Here is a 21,020-nt window from a genome sequence, read left to right as displayed (position 1 = left end):
CCAAAAGGGCAAAGGCAATAGAGAAGTCGAAAACAGTCCAGGGTCAACACGAGAAATATTAAATAATACTGTGAACACGGAGGAACACTGAGAACACTGAGAACACTGAGAAACAACACGCAACATTAATGACGAATCAGCAACGAGAGACAAGAACACAAGGACTATATATACACACACACAACAGATAACAAGGGACAGGTAAAAACAATCAAGGCAGGGCAGACAAGGAGACACAGGTGGACTAAACGAGGGGAATTGACAGGGCACAGGAGAAACCAATAAGACAAACAAACCAGGTGATTATTGGGAACAGGTGAGGGGTGGAGACACGGACCACAACAAGGGCACATGGAATACACAAACAAACACAGGGAAGCACATGGTGGAAAGCACATGGTGGGAACAAGGAAGCACAAAGACTAGACAACAAAGATCACATGACACACAAGGGAGACAAACTAATAACAGCACAAGCAGACTAACAAGGGGAGGGCGTGAGGAGACAGACACGAGGAGACAAGGGTAAGCAAACACAAAAGAAGGAACACGTGAGAACACAAGGGATACATACAATGAAACAAGACAGGGACAGAACACAGACCTCACAATAATAAGTAATTTCGTCAATATGTCAGCACCAAAAAGATCGCCAATTTTCAGCCTTGAAAAAACTATAATGATGTGTACAAACGATAACTCACATGAGTTAGGACATGGATTTTCCATGTTGGATGACATAGATGTAAGTGCCTGGTAAACTAATCATTTTCAATTAATACACACTGAACAAATACATCGCTGTTCTCATCAGTGGCTGTCAACGAAAGTTGATAGCTTCAGCTATTTGTGCTAACTTTCGAGCACAGCTTATTCAAGCAGTGCGATGGGGTGGGCTAGCTAGCGGTGTATCGTACCTGCTCGCAATTGATGACTCAAAGATAACTTGTGAATTGTCTTTATACTGTAATCACATCCTCTGTTATCCATATACGATATTGGAATGAGTGTAGGGGCATTTGTCCAGGTGTATAGCCAACTTCGTCAGTTGTAGCACTGGGTTATCCAGTTGGGGCGACTAACTCAGAAAAAAATGCGACGGTCTGACAATAACTCGGATTTGTCTAAACTTTTATTGGTCAACCGATGGGTACAGAAAGATAAACTTTACATTTTTGGTCAACAACCTGACAGTCATACAGGCCTTGGCTAGATTATCAACAGGTTACGTGATATCCTCCATCCGTCTTCCAGAATCACTGCGAGTGAACTAACTAATGAGGGGTGAGGGAGGGACCTGACATTTTGTAGCTAACGTCACGTGATCCCACGGGCACATTATATTGGATGCGTGGATGGATGATGTTGGATGATACACCTTTTTTTGTTTTGTTTACTAAGTGTTGTAAATTATCATTAAGAAAATCTAAGCAATTATCACTGACATCTGCCCCTAGATTTAACAATAAAGGTTGTTTCTAGTTACACCTCAGACTGTTAATACTTTTCTTCCCATGTCTGATCCTTTGTGTGATGTTATGGCTATATACTTGATGTTATAACAATAAAGGTTATTTCTAGTTAGTGTGCTTGCCCGAAGGGAAGCACAGTATTGTTATCGTCAAGTTTTCTTTATTAGTGTGCTTGACCGAAGGGAAGCACAGTATTGTTATCGTCAAGTTTTCTTTATTAGTGTGCTTGCCCGAAGGGAAGCACAGTATTGTTATCGTCAAGTTTTCTTTATTTATTAGTGTGCTTGCCCGAAGGGAAGCACAGTATTGTTATCGTCAAGTTTTCTTTATTAGTGTGCTTGCCCGAAGGGAAGCACAGTATTGTTATCGTCAAGTTTTCTTTATTTATTTATTTATTCCGTACGTTTTTCTTGCAGCTAACTACTCCTCGCCCGATTGAGCTAGAGACGCCATTCAAACACCAAAACGTCCGGCCCGATCCGGTGCAAGCTGCTATGACTTTTCGTGGCGGTACCCCATGCCACTCCTTTTTTATCCCTCTTTTTCATCCCCTTTTTCTCTCATTGACTAACATGGTGGAAGGTTGAGCCATTGTGACGTCACACGCTCTAGCCAACTGAAATTAGATCAGTTGAGATAGAAGAAGGCGAAGCTCTCTTAAATGCCATAAGTGGTTAGATAGAGTGCAAAATATTAAAACGAATGTAGTGGCAAGTGGCAACAGTTTCAGGTACAGTTTATACACCCGCTCTAACAGTGTTAACCAGTATGTGAGTAACGTGGGTTTTATTAAGGCATAGCGTGTGTAATGTTTAGCTATTTCATTCCGTTTGTTAACCTTTCCGGCTGTCTGTATACCAGCAGCAGAGCGGAGTATTTTACTCCCATGCCATCTCGGAATGAAATAGCTACACAATAACACGCTATGCTTTAATAAAACTCACCTTTTACGAGACACCAACAGAGGCACAACCGACAAGTCTTACCATTGACGTTCGTTCTGAAACTACAGCCATCCAGGTTAATCCAAGTTGTTGTGGAGAACGACAGTTGCATCAATCATATTTCATTAAAACTTCACACTTCTTACATTGGACATATCCACCAGCCTAATTAGAATCTGCATTGTCTACTGGGCAGAAATATCTCCATACAGTAGATTTCCCTTCGTTTAGTATCATTTTAAACTTTCCAGATGACTGTATTGTCCCCGCTCGTCAAGTGATACGTGTCCAGAAACAAGGCTCCTTTGACTGGATAGCCAGAGCTAGCATAACTGCCATTGAAATCCAATGGTAATGCTACCTAGGTAGGTATGCTAATTGTCGGTATCCATCGTTAACTCGTTAATCGTTAACCATCATGTCACTGGCTTTAATTTAAGAATGGCATGTTAGTAGTACATTTAATATCAGTACACTTGATTCATTACTTCTGATGTGTTACTTATATATGTTACTTATTAGCAGCTAGCTACCTAGCTAGCCACTATGTGTTCCGATGTGTTTTCAGTTAGCGTTAGCGTTAGCAGCAAGCTAGCTGCTATAATAGTTGAGTTGAGCTTCAGTTAAGACGCTGCGTACCGTACTTCATCATCACATTCGATTATTTATTACAAACAAATTCGAATTCAGCTGTAGGCATGAGATCTGTATCTTGGAGACTAATTGCATCCACAATTTAAGTACTGCAAGCTAGACTACTATGCAGTTGACACAACACAGGAGGTCCCTGGGCCTGAGAAGGGAAGGGAAGGAGTTTAATGTAGCTATAATATGGAATTTTAAATGTGCCTAAAACTAGACTAAATTGTAATGAGTTTTCGAAAACTAGACTGAAACTAAGAAGGATAACTATGACTAAATGTGACTAAAACTGTTGTAATGTTTAAGATAGTAGTTCTCTGTTGTACCACCAGGCGGGGCTCTACTATAAAGTGACACTGGCATTATGCATTTCCTTTGTTCTGTGAATGCACGAGTAAAAAGACCTGTGGCTACTCTGTATGGCGACACTTCTAAGATTCTACATAAAGCTACATGTTGATACATCGTTCTCCGTTGTCCGTGTCTTTGGTCAGGTTACTACATAATATGGAATTTTAAATGTGCCTAAAACTAGACTAAATTGTAATGAGTTTTCGAAAACTAGACTGAAACTAAGAAGGATAACTATGACTAAATGTGACTAAAACTAATATGCATTTTTGTCTTAAGACTGAATCTAAAAATAGCTGCCAAAATGAACACTGAGATAGGGGACCCCTTAATCTGCAATTCATGGTTGCTAGCTCTAATCAGATGTACTACCTAGGCTTATAAGAGAAGACTAACTTTTTATGCCAACGAACACCAATAACTAGAACTAATTTGACAGACTATAAACCAATGTGATACACGTGCTCTCTATCTATACAGTAAAAGTGTTGCTTACGTTTGATACTAGACCTACAGTCTAACTCTAACTGCATGAAGTCTAACATAAAGGCCTATCTTACAATAAACTTTAAGTAAAGCTGGCTATGTAACCGCATTCTTTCCAATATTGTTGCAGAGATGTTTCCTTTTACCAAGATAACAATTTCAACAATTAACTTAGCTCAGTAAGTCAGTATAACGAAACTCTGAGATGCCCTCATATGTCTAAACGTCAGTGGAGCCAAAAAATAATGGTTGAGCTTGGTGTCTTTCTAAAATATATTGGAAGAAGGCCCCAATACACTGATTGAGTAGATGTAAATACATGTTAATTCATAGGCACTTGTTCTCTCTGTCACAGAGCAAGCACACTCTCGCAGTTCGTTCACGAAACGCATTCTAGTTTATTTATTTATTTATTTATTTATTCCGTACGTTTTTCTTGCAGCTAACTACTCCTCGCCCGATTGAGCTAGAGACGCCATTCAAACACCAAAACGTCCGGCCCGATCCGGTGCAAGCTGCTATGACTTTTCGTGGCGGTACTCCTTGTCACTCCTTTTTTATTCCATTTTTTCATCCCCTTTTTCTCTCATTGACTAACATGGGGAAGGTTGAGCCATTGTGACGTCACCCGCTCTATCAGTCGTTCTCCATTCAACTGTAGGAATATTAAGAGACACCTTCCAGGGCTCTACAGTGCGAGTATTTCACTCGCATAAATAGGTGCAAACTTGAAAAATAATTTACAAGCACAGTGTGCGAGTGACAGACAGTTGTCAATACGGCGCCAAAAAGTGAAGCATTCCATTGATTTCACATGGAAACAACTGACAGGGTCGCGACTCCAGGGTTTTCGACGGGACCTGCGACGGGACCAACAGCAGCAGCAGCATAATCATCATCTGGATTTACTGACATTTTCGGTATATATAAACACATAATATCAATTGGTAACTGGTGTGTTGTATCCTGTTTATGTCTGATACTTTATAAACATTTATGTTTTACGTTAACTTATTACACTAGGCAGCAGTATTGTGAAGTAGAGCTAGAAATGGCTTTGCTAGCTCCCATATTGTAGCTCACACCAGCAACTGCTCAATTTAGGACAGAAAGGAGTTTGGTAAATTAGCTTGTAACTGTCAATGATAACTAGTTATTAGAATATATTAGCCAACGTTAAGTTGACTTCAAAGGGGCAGTCGAGTGTTTAGGTTGTGTCAGCTAGCTTGGAAAGCTAGCTAATAATTTTTGATTGAAGCTTCACGTTAGCCTCTGTAAACGTTTAGCTAGCTAACGTTAGCTAACTATGAGGTAGCATATCCCAAGTAACTTGTTGTGACCGATAACGTGAGTTAACATTAACCCGTGTCCTGGGAGTAATGATTCATGAGAGACCTTGAATCATTAGGTTAACTGAAAAACGTTTGAGGATGTACACACAGCGTAGCTGTTGTAGTGTGCTCAGTTTTCGAAAACTAGACTGAAACTAAGAAGGATAACTATGACTAAATGTGACTAAAACTAATATGCACTGAATCTAAAATAGCTGCCAAAATGAACACTGAGATGTATTCATTTTGGCAGCTATTTTAGATTCAGTCTTAAGACAAAAATGCATATTAGTTTTAGTCACATTTAGTCATAGTTATCCTTAGTTTCAGAAGAGGTTTTTCATGGTTGCTAGCTCTAATCAGATGTACTATAGGCTTATAAGAGAAGACTAACTTTTTATGCCAACGAACACCAATAACTAGAACTAATTTGACAGACTATAAACCAATGTGATACACGTGCTCTCTAGCTATACAGTAAAAGTGTTGCTTACGTTTGATACTAGACCTACAGTCTAACTCTAACTGCATTAAGTCTAACATATAGGCCTATCTTACAATAAACTTTAAGTAAAGCTGGCTATGTAACCGCATTCATTCCAATATTGTTGCAGAGATGTTTCCTTTTACCAAGATAACAATTTCAACAATTCACTTAGCTCAGTAAGTCAGTATAACGAGACTCTGGAACTATTAGGCTATGACCAAATGTAACACACTAGACCCTTTCACAATAAACAAGCAAACAAACAAACAAAAACAGAACAACAAAGATACCCTCATATGTCTAAACGTCAGTGGAGCCAAAATATAATGGTTGAGCTTGGTTGCTTGCTAAAATATATTGGAAGAAGGCCCCACTACACTGATTGAGTAGATGTAAATACATGTTAATTCATAGGCACTTGTTCTCTCTGTCACAGAGCAAGCACACTCTCGCAGTTCGTTCACGAAACGCATTCTAGTTTATTAGTGTGCTTGCCCGAAGGGAAGCACAGTATTGTTATCGTCAAGTTTTCTTTATTTATTTATTTATTCCGTACGTTTTTCTTGCAGCTAACTACTCCTCGCCCGATTGAGCTAGAGACGCCATTCAAACACCAAAACGTCCGGCCCGATCCGGTGCAAGCTGCTATGACTTTTCGTGGCGGTACTCCTTGTCACTCCTTTTTTATTCCATTTTTTCATCCCCTTTTTCTCTCATTGACTAACATGGGGAAGGTTGAGCCATTGTGACGTCACCCGCTCTATCAGTCGTTCTCCATTCAACTGTAGGAATATTAAGAGACACCTTCCAGGGCTCTACAGTGCGAGTATTTCACTCGCATAAATAGGTACGTGCAAACTTGAAAAATAATTTACAAGCACAGTGTGCGAGTGACAGACAGTTGTCAATACGGCGCCAAAAAGTGAAGCATTCCATTGATTTCACATGGAAACAACTGACAGGGTCGCGACTCCAGGGTTTTCGACGGGACCTGCGACGGGACCAACAGCAGCAGCAGCATAATCATCATCTGGATTTACTGACATTTTCGGTATATATAAACACATAATATCAATTGGTAACTGGTGTGTTGTATCCTGTTTATGTCTGATACTTTATAAACATTTATGTTTTACGTTAACTTATTACACTAGGCAGCAGTATTGTGAAGTAGAGCTAGAAATGGCTTTGCTAGCTCCCATATTGTAGCTCACACCAGCAACTGCTCAATTTAGGACAGAAAGGAGTTTGGTAAATTAGCTTGTAACTGTCAATGATAACTAGTTATTAGAATATATTAGCCAACGTTAAGTTGACTTCAAAGGGGCAGTCGAGTGTTTAGGTTGTGTCAGCTAGCTTGGAAAGCTAGCTAATAATTTTTGATTGAAGCTTCACGTTAGCCTCTGTAAACGTTTAGCTAGCTAACGTTAGCTAACTATGAGGTATCATATCCCAAGTAACTTGTTGTTTAGGAGAGAAAGGAGTTTGGTAAATTAGCTTGTAACTGTCAATGATAACTAGTTATTAGAATATATTAGCCAAAGTTAAGTTGACTTCAAAGGGGCAGTCGAGTGTTTAGGTTGTGTCAGCTAGCTTGGAAAGCTAGCTAATCATTTTTGATTGAAGCTTCACGTTAGCCTCTGTAAACGTTTAGCTAGCTAACGTTAGCTAACTATGAGGTAGCATATCCCAAGTAACTTGTTGTGACCGATAGCGTGAGTTAACATTAACCCGTGTCCTGGGAGTAATGATTCATGAGAGACCTTGAATCATTAGGTTAACTGAAAAACGTTTGAGGATGTACACACAGCGTAGCTGTTGTAGTGTGCTCAGTTTTCGAAAACTAGACTGAAACTAAGAAGGATAACTATGACTAAATGTGACTAAAACTAATATGCACTGAATCTAAAATAGCTGCTGAATCTAAAATAGCTGCCAAAATGAACACTGAGATGTATTAATTTTGGCAGCTATTTTAGATTCAGTCTTAAGACAAAAATGCATATTAGTTTTAGTCACATTTAGTCATAGTTATCCTTCTTAGTTTCAGAAGAGGTTTTTCATGGTTGCTAGCTCTAATCAGATGTACTATAGGCTTATAAGAGAAGACTAACTTTTTATGCCAACGAACACCAATAACTAGAACTAATTTGACAGACTATAAACCAATGTGATACACGTGCTCTCTAGCTATACAGTAAAAGTGTTGCTTACGTTTGATACTAGACCTACAGTCTAACTCTAACTGCATTAAGTCTAACATATAGGCCTATCTTACAATAAACTTTAAGTAAAGCTGGCTATGTAACCGCATTCATTCCAATATTGTTGCAGAGATGTTTCCTTTTACCAAGATAACAATTTCAACAATTCACTTAGCTCAGTAAGTCAGTATAACGAGACTCTGGAACTATTAGGCTATGACCAAATGTAACACACTAGACCCTTTCACAATAAACAAGCAAACAAACAAACAAAAACAGAACAACAAAGATACCCTCATATGTCTAAACGTCAGTGGAGCCAAAATATAATGGTTGAGCTTGGTTGCTTGCTAAAATATATTGGAAGAAGGCCCCACTACACTGATTGAGTAGATGTAAATACATGTTAATTCATTGGCACTTGTTCTCTCTGTCACAGAGCAAGCACACTCTCGCAGTTCGTTCACGAAACGCATTCTAGTTTATTTATTTATTTATTCCGTACGTTTTTCTTGCAGCTAACTACTCCTCGCCCGATTGAGCTAGAGACGCCATTCAAACACCAAAACGTCCGGCCCGATCCGGTGCAAGCTGCTATGACTTTTCGTGGCGGTACTCCTTGTCACTCTTTTTTTATTCCATTTTTTCATCCCCTTTTTCTCTCATTGACTAACATGGGGAAGGTTGAGCCATTGTGACGTCACCCGCTCTATCAGTCGTTCTCCATTCAACTGTAGGAATATTAAGAGACACCTTCCAGGGCTCTACAGTGCGAGTATTTCACTCGCATAAATAGGTACGTGCAAACTTGAAAAATAATTTACAAGCACAGTGTGCGAGTGACAGACAGTTGTCAATACGGCGCCAAAAAGTGAAGCATTCCATTGATTTCACATGGAAACAACTGACAGGGTCGCGACTCCAGGGTTTTCGACGGGACCTGCGACGGGACCAACAGCAGCAGCAGCATAATCATCATCTGGATTTACTGACATTTTCGGTATATATAAACACATAATATCAATTGGTAACTGGTGTGTTGTATCCTGTTTATGTCTGATACTTTATAAACATTTATGTTTTACGTTAACTTATTACACTAGGCAGCAGTATTGTGAAGTAGAGCTAGAAATGGCTTTGCTAGCTCCCATATTGTAGCTCACACCAGCAACTGCTCAATTTAGGACAGAAAGGAGTTTGGTAAATTAGCTTGTAACTGTCAATGATAACTAGTTATTAGAATATATTAGCCAACGTTAAGTTGACTTCAAAGGGGCAGTCGAGTGTTTAGGTTGTGTCAGCTAGCTTGGAAAGCTAGCTAATAATTTTTGATTGAAGCTTCACGTTAGCCTCTGTAAACGTTTAGCTAGCTAACGTTAGCTAACTATGAGGTAGCATATCCCAAGTAACTTGTTGTGACCGATAGCGTGAGTTAACATTAACCCGTGTCCTGGGAGTAATGATTCATGAGAGACCTTGAATCATTAGGTTAACTGAAAAACGTTTGAGGATGTACACACAGCGTAGCTGTTGTAGTGTGCTCAGTTTTCGAAAACTAGACTGAAACTAAGAAGGATAACTATGACTAAATGTGACTAAAACTAATATGCACTGAATCTAAAATAGCTGCCAAAATGAACACTGAGATGTATTCATTTTGGCAGCTATTTTAGATTCAGTCTTAAGACAAAAATGCATATTAGTTTTAGTCACATTTAGTCATAGTTATCCTTAGTTTCAGAAGAGGTTTTTCATGGTTGCTAGCTCTAATCAGATGTACTATAGGCTTATAAGAGAAGACTAACTTTTTATGCCAACGAACACCAATAACTAGAACTAATTTGACAGACTATAAACCAATGTGATACACGTGCTCTCTAGCTATACAGTAAAAGTGTTGCTTACGTTTGATACTAGACCTACAGTCTAACTCTAACTGCATTAAGTCTAACATATAGGCCTATCTTACAATAAACTTTAAGTAAAGCTGGCTATGTAACCGCATTCATTCCAATATTGTTGCAGAGATGTTTCCTTTTACCAAGATAACAATTTCAACAATTCACTTAGCTCAGTAAGTCAGTATAACGAGACTCTGGAACTATTAGGCTATGACCAAATGTAACACACTAGACCCTTTCACAATAAACAAGCAAACAAACAAACAAAAACAGAACAACAAAGATACCCTCATATGCCTAAACGTCAGTGGAGCCAAAATATAATGGTTGAGCTTGGTTGCTTGCTAAAATATATTGGAAGAAGGCCCCACTACACTGATTGAGTAGATGTAAATACATGTTAATTCATTGGCACTTGTTCTCTCTGTCACAGAGCAAGCACACTCTCGCAGTTCGTTCACGAAACGCATTCTAGTTTATTAGTGTGCTTGCCCGAAGGGAAGCACACTATTGTTATCGTCAAGTTTTCTGTATTTATTTATTTATTCCGTACGTTTTTCTTGCAGCTAACTACTCCTCGCCCGATTGAGCTAGAGACGCCATTCAAACACCAAAACGTCCGGCCCGATCCGGTGCAAGCTGCTATGACTTTTCGTGGCGGTACTCCTTGTCACTCCTTTTTTATTCCATTTTTTCATCCCCTTTTTCTCTCATTGACTAACATGGGGAAGGTTGAGCCATTGTGACGTCACCCGCTCTATCAGTCGTTCTCCATTCAACTGTAGGAATATTAAGAGACACCTTCCAGGGCTCTACAGTGCGAGTATTTCACTCGCATAAATAGGTACGTGCAAACTTGAAAAATAATTTACAAGCACAGTGTGCGAGTGACAGACAGTTGTCAATACGGCGCCAAAAAGTGAAGCATTCCATTGATTTCACATGGAAACAACTGACAGGGTCGCGACTCCAGGGTTTTCGACGGGACCTGCGACGGGACCAACAGCAGCAGCAGCATAATCATCATCTGGATTTACTGACATTTTCGGTATATATAAACACATAATATCAATTGGTAACTGGTGTGTTGTATCCTGTTTATGTCTGATACTTTATAAACATTTATGTTTTACGTTAACTTATTACACTAGGCAGCAGTATTGTGAAGTAGAGCTAGAAATGGCTTTGCTAGCTCCCATATTGTAGCTCACACCAGCAACTGCTCAATTTAGGACAGAAAGGAGTTTGGTAAATTAGCTTGTAACTGTCAATGATAACTAGTTATTAGAATATATTAGCCAACGTTAAGTTGACTTCAAAGGGGCAGTCGAGTGTTTAGGTTGTGTCAGCTAGCTTGGAAAGCTAGCTAATAATTTTTGATTGAAGCTTCACGTTAGCCTCTGTAAACGTTTAGCTAGCTAACGTTAGCTAACTATGAGGTAGCATATCCCAAGTAACTTGTTGTGACCGATAGCGTGAGTTAACATTAACCCGTGTCCTGGGAGTAATGATTCATGAGAGACCTTGAATCATTAGGTTAACTGAAAAACGTTTGAGGATGTACACACAGCGTAGCTGTTGTAGTGTGCTCAGTTTTCGAAAACTAGACTGAAACTAAGAAGGATAACTATGACTAAATGTGACTAAAACTAATATGCACTGAATCTAAAATAGCTGCCAAAATGAACACTGAGATGTATTCATTTTGGCAGCTATTTTAGATTCAGTCTTAAGACAAAAATGCATATTAGTTTTAGTCACATTTAGTCATAGTTATCCTTAGTTTCAGAAGAGGTTTTTCATGGTTGCTAGCTCTAATCAGATGTACTATAGGCTTATAAGAGAAGACTAACTTTTTATGCCAACGAACACCAATAACTAGAACTAATTTGACAGACTATAAACCAATGTGATACACGTGCTCTCTAGCTATACAGTAAAAGTGTTGCTTACGTTTGATACTAGACCTACAGTCTAACTCTAACTGCATTAAGTCTAACATATAGGCCTATCTTACAATAAACTTTAAGTAAAGCTGGCTATGTAACCGCATTCATTCCAATATTGTTGCAGAGATGTTTCCTTTTACCAAGATAACAATTTCAACAATTCACTTAGCTCAGTAAGTCAGTATAACGAGACTCTGGAACTATTAGGCTATGACCAAATGTAACACACTAGACCCTTTCACAATAAACAAGCAAACAAACAAACAAAAACAGAACAACAAAGATACCCTCATATGCCTAAACGTCAGTGGAGCCAAAATATAATGGTTGAGCTTGGTTGCTTGCTAAAATATATTGGAAGAAGGCCCCACTACACTGATTGAGTAGATGTAAATACATGTTAATTCATTGGCACTTGTTCTCTCTGTCACAGAGCAAGCACACTCTCGCAGTTCGTTCACGAAACGCATTCTAGTTTATTAGTGTGCTTGCCCGAAGGGAAGCACACTATTGTTATCGTCAAGTTTTCTTTATTTATTTATTTATTCCGTACGTTTTTCTTGCAGCTAACTACTCCTCGCCCGATTGAGCTAGAGACGCCATTCAAACACCAAAACGTCCGGCCCGATCCGGTGCAAGCTGCTATGACTTTTCGTGGCGGTACTCCTTGTCACTCCTTTTTTATTCCATTTTTTCATCCCCTTTTTCTCTCATTGACTAACATGGGGAAGGTTGAGCCATTGTGACGTCACCCGCTCTATCAGTCGTTCTCCATTCAACTGTAGGAATATTAAGAGACACCTTCCAGGGCTCTACAGTGCGAGTATTTCACTCGCATAAATAGGTACGTGCAAACTTGAAAAATAATTTACAAGCACAGTGTGCGAGTGACAGACAGTTGTCAATACGGCGCCAAAAAGTGAAGCATTCCATTGATTTCACATGGAAACAACTGACAGGGTCGCGACTCCAGGGTTTTCGACGGGACCTGCGACGGGACCAACAGCAGCAGCAGCATAATCATCATCTGGATTTACTGACATTTTCGGTATATATAGACACATAATATCAATTGGTAACTGGTGTGTTGTATCCTGTTTATGTCTGATACTTTATAAACATTTATGTTTTACGTTAACTTATTACACTAGGCAGCAGTATTGTGAAGTAGAGCTAGAAATGGCTTTGCTAGCTCCCATATTGTAGCTCACACCAGCAACTGCTCAATTTAGGACAGAAAGGAGTTTGGTAAATTAGCTTGTAACTGTCAATGATAACTAGTTATTAGAATATATTAGCCAACGTTAAGTTGACTTCAAAGGGGCAGTCGAGTGTTTAGGTTGTGTCAGCTAGCTTGGAAAGCTAGCTAATAATTTTTGATTGAAGCTTCACGTTAGCCTCTGTAAACGTTTAGCTAGCTAACGTTAGCTAACTATGAGGTAGCATATCCCAAGTAACTTGTTGTGACCGATAGCGTGAGTTAACATTAACCCGTGTCCTGGGAGTAATGATTCATGAGAGACCTTGAATCATTAGGTTAACTGAAAAACGTTTGAGGATGTACACACAGCGTAGCTGTTGTAGTGTGCTCAGTTTTCGAAAACTAGACTGAAACTAAGAAGGATAACTATGACTAAATGTGAAAACTAATATGCACTGAATCTAAAATAGCTGCCAAAATGAACACTGACATGTATTAATTTTGGCAGCTATTTTAGATTCAGTCTTAAGACAAAAATGCATATTAGTTTTAGTCACATTTAGTCATAGTTATCCTTCTTAGTTTCAGAAGAGGTTTTTCATGGTTGCTAGCTCTAATCAGATGTACTATAGGCTTATAAGAGAAGACTAACTTTTTATGCCAACGAACACCAATAACTAGAACTAATTTGACAGACTATAAACCAATGTGATACACGTGCTCTCTAGCTATACAGTAAAAGTGTTGCTTACGTTTGATACTAGACCTACAGTCTAACTCTAACTGCATTAAGTCTAACATATAGGCCTATCTTACAATAAACTTTAAGTAAAGCTGGCTATGTAACCGCATTCATTCCAATATTGTTGCAGAGATGTTTCCTTTTACCAAGATAACAATTTCAACAATTCACTTAGCTCAGTAAGTCAGTATAACGAGACTCTGGAACTATTAGGCTATGACCAAATGTAACACACTAGACCCTTTCACAATAAACAAGCAAACAAACAAACATAAACAGAACAACAAAGATACCCTCATATGTCTAAACGTCAGTGGAGCCAAAATATAATGGTTGAGCTTGGTTGCTTGCTAAAATATATTGGAAGAAGGCCCCACTACACTGATTGAGTAGATGTAAATACATGTTAATTCATTGGCACTTGTTCTCTCTGTCACAGAGCAAGCACACTCTCGCAGTTCGTTCACGAAACGCATTCTAGTTTATTAGTGTGCTTGCCCGAAGGGAAGCACACTATTGTTCTTCGTTTTTTACTATTTTTTTTATTCTAGTAGTTTTTCTTGCAGCTAACTACTCCTCGCCCGATTGAGATAGAGACGCCGTTCAAACACCAAAACGTCCGTCCCGATCCGGTGCAAGCTGCTATGACTTTTCGTGCCGGTACTCCTTGCCACTCCTTTTTTATTCCTCTTTTTCCATCACCTTTTTTCTCCATAGACTTGCATGGCAGAACTTTGAGGCATTATGACATCATAATAGGCTCATTAAACTGGCTTGCACCTGTGATTCACTGACAACTCTCACTGACACCTGCGCACGGTTCCTCTTCTCTCTCTGTCCCTCTCCATTCAACTGTATAACTAGGAATATTAAGAGACACCTTCCATACCAGGGCTCTACTCACTCATGCATACTCACTCATGTTTACTCACTCGTGCATACTCACTCATGCATACTCACTCGTGCATACTCACTCATGCATACTTACTCATGCATACTCACTCATGTTTACTCACTCATGCATACTCACTCATGCATACTCACTCATGTTTACTCACTCGTGCATACTCACTCATGTTTACTCACTCATGCATACTCACTCATGCATACTCACTTATGCATACTCACTCATGCATACTCACTCGTGCATACTCACTCATGTTTACTCACTCATGCATACTCATTTGTGCATGCTCATCCAGCAGGGAGAGCTGGAGAGCTGACACCTGCCCCAATTCCAAGGCACTTGTTCTCTCGGTCATGGCCGCAACAGAGCAAGCACACTCTCGCAGTTCGTTCACGAAACGCATTCTAGTTAGTGTGCTTGCCCGAAGGGAAGCACAGTATTGTTATCGTCAAGTTTTCTTTATTTATTTATTCTCCCCGTTTTTCTTGCAGCTAACTCCTCCTCGCCCGTTTGAGCTAGAGACGCCATTCAAACACCAAAACGTCCGGCCCGATCCGGTGCAGGTTGCTATGACTTTTCGTGGCGATACTCTTTGCCACTCCTTTTTTATCCCTCTTTTTCATCCCCTTTTTCTCTCATTGACTAACATGGGGAAGGTTGAGCCATTGTGACGTCACGCACTCTAGCCAACTGACATTAGATCAGTTGACATAGGAGAAGCTCTCTTAAATGCCAGAAGTGGTTAGATAGAGAGTGCAAAATATTAAAACGAATGTAGTGGCAACAGTTTCAGGTACAGTTTATACACCCGCTCTAACAGTGTTAACCAGTATGTGAGTAACGTGGGTTTTATTAAGGCATAGCGTGTGTAATGTGTAGCTATTTCATTCCGTTTGTTAACCTTTCCGGCTGTCTGTATACCATCAGCAGAGCGGAGCATTTCACTCCCCTGCAATCTCGGAATGAAATAGCTACACAATACACACGCTATGCTTTAATAAAATTCACGTTTTACGAGACACCAACAGAGGCACAACCGACAAGTCTTACCATTGAAGATCTTTGACGTTCGGTCTGAAACTTCATCCAGCCATCCAGGTTAATCAAGTTGTTATGGAGAACGACAGTTGCATCAATCATATTTCATTAAAACTTCACACTTCTTACATTGGACATATCCACCAGCCTAATTAGAATCTGCATTGTCTACTGAGCAGAAAATTCTCCATACAGTAGATTTCCCTTCGTTTAGTATCATTTTAAACTTTCCAGATGACTGTATTGCCCTCGCTCGTCAAGTGATACGTGTCCAGAAACAAGGCTCCTTTGACTGGATAGCCAGAGCTAGCATAACTGCCATTGAAATCCAATGGTAATGCTACCTAGCTAGGTATGCTAATTGTCGGTATCCATCGTTAACTCGTTAATCGTTAACCATCATGTCACTGGCTTTAATTTAAGAATGGCATGTTAGTAGTACATTTAGTAGTACATTTAATATCAGTACACTTGATTCATTACTGCTGATGTGTTACTTATATATTAAGGTGACCAGACGTCCCCGGTTTCCGGGGACAGTCCCCGTTTTTGGTGGCCTGTCCCCGGCTGGAGCTGTCCCCGGAAATGTCCCCGGTTTTCACAGATAGACCCGGGATAGAAATTAAAAATTAAAAAAGAAAACAATGACCAAAACGTTTAGTTGCGTAGCCTACATACCACAGGCTCAAGCAAGCCAGCCAGCAGCCAGGGCAGCAAGCTCTCGCTCGGAGCTCAAAGATCTAGAATGACCGTTTTAGTATTTTGATTGGTGGAATATGCAGCGCGGTAGAATCTTTTCCATTGGCTTTTTTTTATTATTTAGAAAGAGATCGCGTTCACCAAGAGATCGCGTTCGCGTTTCAGCCAGCTAGCTCTGACAATACGAGTACAACAAGATAGGATAGCATTGGGATAGGTTAGTGTCATTGTTTATCATCTATGTCATATATTTAACTCATGATCTACATATTTAACCCATGATCTACAATAATCATATTATTTAACCTATGATCTACAATTTGCAACAATGTGTGTGTTAAGCAGCAGCTATCTGTTGGTCATATGTCAGTCACATCTGTAGACTTTCTAACTAACTTTGTTAACTTTTTAACATTAGCAGTGATACTAGCTACAGTACTATGATATTACAGTTTCACTAATCTGGGTTACTAGAGGTAGTTGGCAACTTGACATTAAATGAAACCACTTGAAAGCTAAGGAGTGCGGACTTACATTAATCACAAACCGTATGAGGTATGCTATCTCTGTCTGGGTGGCTCCGGGAACGTTGGTTTAAAAGCCGCGCAACCACTCTTCCCTGCCATCAATTTTGTTGTAGGCTTTAGATACAGCCTGGTTGAACACGAACGTTTTCGTTTTATATTGTATCAACATACGTTTTCAAATAGCCCTGGGCCAGGCTGTCAGATGTCTATTTTATCACTATAACATTATACTCAAAATCGGAAGAATATTTTTTTCTTTGTCAAGTTTAGTCAAACTGCTGATGTTATGGCAGTGGGTTGCGTTCAAGATGAGGAAGCAAAAACAGTCTCATCAGTTCAATTTTAAGCAGGAGGTTAAAAAATGTGCTAAAATATGAGTCATGTGCTTAGGCTACATAGATTTTCATGTAGCCTAGAATAAGGGTAGGACTACATTACCTAAAAACTAAAACAAAAAACGTATGTTCTTGTGGTGGTCTCTTAAAAGACACTAATGAAATGTGTTTTTCCCCACATTAACTTCACATATTCTGCATTAACAAAGATGTCAACTGGAAGTGTGCCACAGAACTTGTTATTATTTAGATTATTCAGATCTCCCCCCTTCACCTTGACATTGCTTGGATTTTTTTTACTGAAATTGTATTTTGAATCTTTTTGTTTGTTTGTTTCTTAAATCACTTTTGGTATAGTAATACCTAAAAAAAACAATTCCAAAGATCATGGAGTGTATGGGCCTAATCTGTTTTTCATTGTTCCAGCTGATTACACAGAATATAGGAATACACTGCATTTAGTTTCCTCAATGGCCTTAACATGTTCTATGCTGGAAAAACATACACCTGACACCCATATGTGCAGACCAGTCACTTATCAGCCAAGCACAGAGGTTAGGCCTACTGCAAGGAAGCTTGAGTCAACGAGGTTCTTATCACAAAAAATTGGTTCTAATTATCTGGCAAAAGGTTGTTACCTTTACTACTCTTCATTTCAGCCACTTTGTGATTAGTTTTAAGATAAATACTCTTTGTTTGACACTTCCCCTTGCAATTTACAAGAACAAGGGTAAGATAAACTGCTTTATGAAAAAGGGCCCAGCCAGTGTCCCCGTTTTTCCGTTTACAAAGACAAAAACTTTACATGTTTTGGAGGTGTTAACGTATCTGAACTGAAATTGTCCCCGGATTTTGTCTCAGAAATCTGGTCACCTTATGATATATGTTACTTATTAGCAGCTAGCTACCTAGCTAGCCACTGTGTTCCGATGTGTTTTCAGTTAGCGTTAGCGGCAAGCTAGCTGCTGTAATAGTTGAGTTGAGCTTCAGTTAAGACGCTGCGTACCGTACTTCATCATCATATTCGATTATTTATTACAAACAAATTCGAATTCAGCTGTAGGCATGAGATCTGTATCTTGGAGACTAATTGCATCCACAATGTAAGTACTGCAAGCTAGACTACTATGCAGTTGACACAACACAGGAGGTCCCTGGGCCTAAGAAGGGAAGGGAATGAGTTTAATGTGGCTATAATATGGAATTTTAAATGTGCCTAAAACTAGACTAAATTGTAATGAGTTTTCGAAAACTAGACTGAAACTAAGAAGGATAACTATGACTAAATGTGACTAAAACTAATATGCATTTTTGTCTTAAGACTGAATCTAAAAATAGCTGCCAAAATGAACACTGAGATAGGGGACCCTTTAATCTGCAATTCATGGTTGCTAGCTCTAATCAGATGTACTACCTAGGCTTATAAGAGAAGACTAACTTTTTATGCCAACGAACACCAATAACTAGAACTAATTTGACAGACTAAATAATAAACTTTAAGTAAAGCTGGCTATGTAACCGCATTCATTCTAATATTGTTGCAGAGATGTTTCCTTTTACCAAGATAGCAATTTCAACAATTCACTTAGCTCAGTAAGTCAGTATAACGAAACTCTGAGATACCCTCATATGTCTAAACGTCAGTGGAGCCAAAATATAATGGTTGAGCTTGGTTGCTTGCTAAAATATATTGGAAGAAGGCCCCACTACACTGATTGAGTAGATGTAAATACATGTTAATTCATAGGCACTTGTTAGTGTGCTTGCCCGAAGGGAAGCACAGTATTGTTATCGTCAAGTTTTCTTTATTTATTCTCCCCGTTTTTCTTGCAGCTAACTACTCCTCGCTCGTTTGAGCTAGAGACGCCATTCAAACACCAAAACGTCCGGCCCGATCCGGTGCAGGTTGCTATGACTTTTCGTGGCGATACTCTTTGCCACTCCTTTTTTATTCCCCTTTTTCATCCCCTTTTTCTCTCATTGACTAACATGGGGAAGGTTGAGCCATTGTGACGTCACCCGCTCTATCAGTCGCTCTCCATTTAACTGTAGGAATATTAAGAGACACCTTCCAGGGCTCTACAGTGCGAGTATTTCACTCACATAAATAGGTACTTGCAAACTTGAAAAATAATTTACAAGCACAGTGTGCGAGTGACAGACAGTTGTCAATACGGCGCCAAAAAGTGAAGCATTCCATTGATTTCACATGGAAACAAGTGACAGGGTCGCGACTCCAGGGTTTTCGACGGGACCAACAGCAGCAGCAGCATAATCATCATCTGGATTTACTGACATTTTCGGTATATATAAACACATAATATCAATTGGTAACTGGTGTGTTGTATCCTGTTTATGTCTGATACTTTATAAACATTTATGTTTTACGTTAACTTATTACACTAGGCAGCAGTATTGTGAAGTAGAGCTAGAAATGGCTTTGCTAGCTCCCATATTGTAGCTCACACCAGCAACTGCTCAATTTAGGACAGAAAGGAGTTTGGTAAATTAGCTTGTAACTGTCAATGATAACTAGTTATTAGAATATATTAGCCAACGTTAAGTTGACTTCAAAGGGGCAGTCGAGTGTTTAGGTTGTGTCAGCTAGCTTGGAAAGCTAGCTAATAATTTTTGATTGAAGCTTCACGTTAGCCTCGGTAAACGTTTAGCTAGCTAACGTTAGCTTTCACAGCATTTCATATGGAGGATATGTGGTTGATTTAATCTAGACGTGATATTCTCATATATTTGAATGACAATTCTGTTAATCAAGTATTGCCTTAAATTATTATTTACATTGATTTAATTGGAATTAAGCTGATCTGTATCTTGGAGACTAATTGCATCCACAATTTAAGTACTGCAAGCTAGACTACTATGCAGTAGACACAAAACAGGAGGTCCCTGGGCCTGGGAAGGGAAGGAGTTTAATGTGGCTATAATATGGAATTTTAAATGTGCCTAAAACTAGACTAAATTGTAATGAGTTTTCGAAAACTAGACTGAAACTAAGAAGGATAACTATGACTAAATGTGACTAAAACTTATATGCATTTTTGTCTTTAGACTGAATCTAAAAATAGCTGCCAAAATGAACACTGAGATAGGGGACCCCTTAATCTGCAATTCATGGTTGCTAACTCTAATCAGATGTACTACCTAGGCTTATAAGAGAAGACAAACTTTTTATGCCAACGAACACCAATAACTAGAACTAATTTGACAGACTATAAACCAATGTGATACACGTGCTCTCTATCTATACAGTAAAAGTGTTGCTTACGTTTGATACTAGACCTACAGTCTAACTCTAACTGCATTAAGTCTAACATAGGCCTATCTTACAATAAACTTTAAGTAAAGCTGGCTATGTAACCGCATTCATTCCAATATTGTTGCACAGATGTTTCCTTTTACCAAGATAACAATTTCAACAATTCACTTAGCTCAGTAAGTCAGTATAACGAAACTCTGGAACTATTAGGCTATGACCAAATGTAACACCCTTTCACAATAAACAAGCAAACAAACAAACAAAAACAGAACAACAAAGATACCCTCATATGTCTAAACGTCAGTGGAGCCAAAATATAATGGTTGAGCTTGGTTGCTTGCTAAAATATATTGGAAGAAGGCCCCACTATACTGACTGAGTAGATGTAAATACATGTTAATTCATAGGCACTTGTTCTCTCTGTCACAGAGCAAGCACACTCTCGCAGTTCGTTCACGAAACGCATTCTAGTTAGTGTGCTTGCCCGAAGGGAAGCACAGTATTGTTATCGTCAAGTTTTCTTTATTAGT

The sequence above is a fragment of the Sprattus sprattus genome (assembly GCF_963457725.1).
Source record: "Sprattus sprattus genome assembly, chromosome: 18".
Lineage (NCBI taxonomy): Eukaryota > Metazoa > Chordata > Actinopteri > Clupeiformes > Clupeidae > Sprattus > Sprattus sprattus.
Note: the sequence above shows the minus strand (reverse complement) of the source record.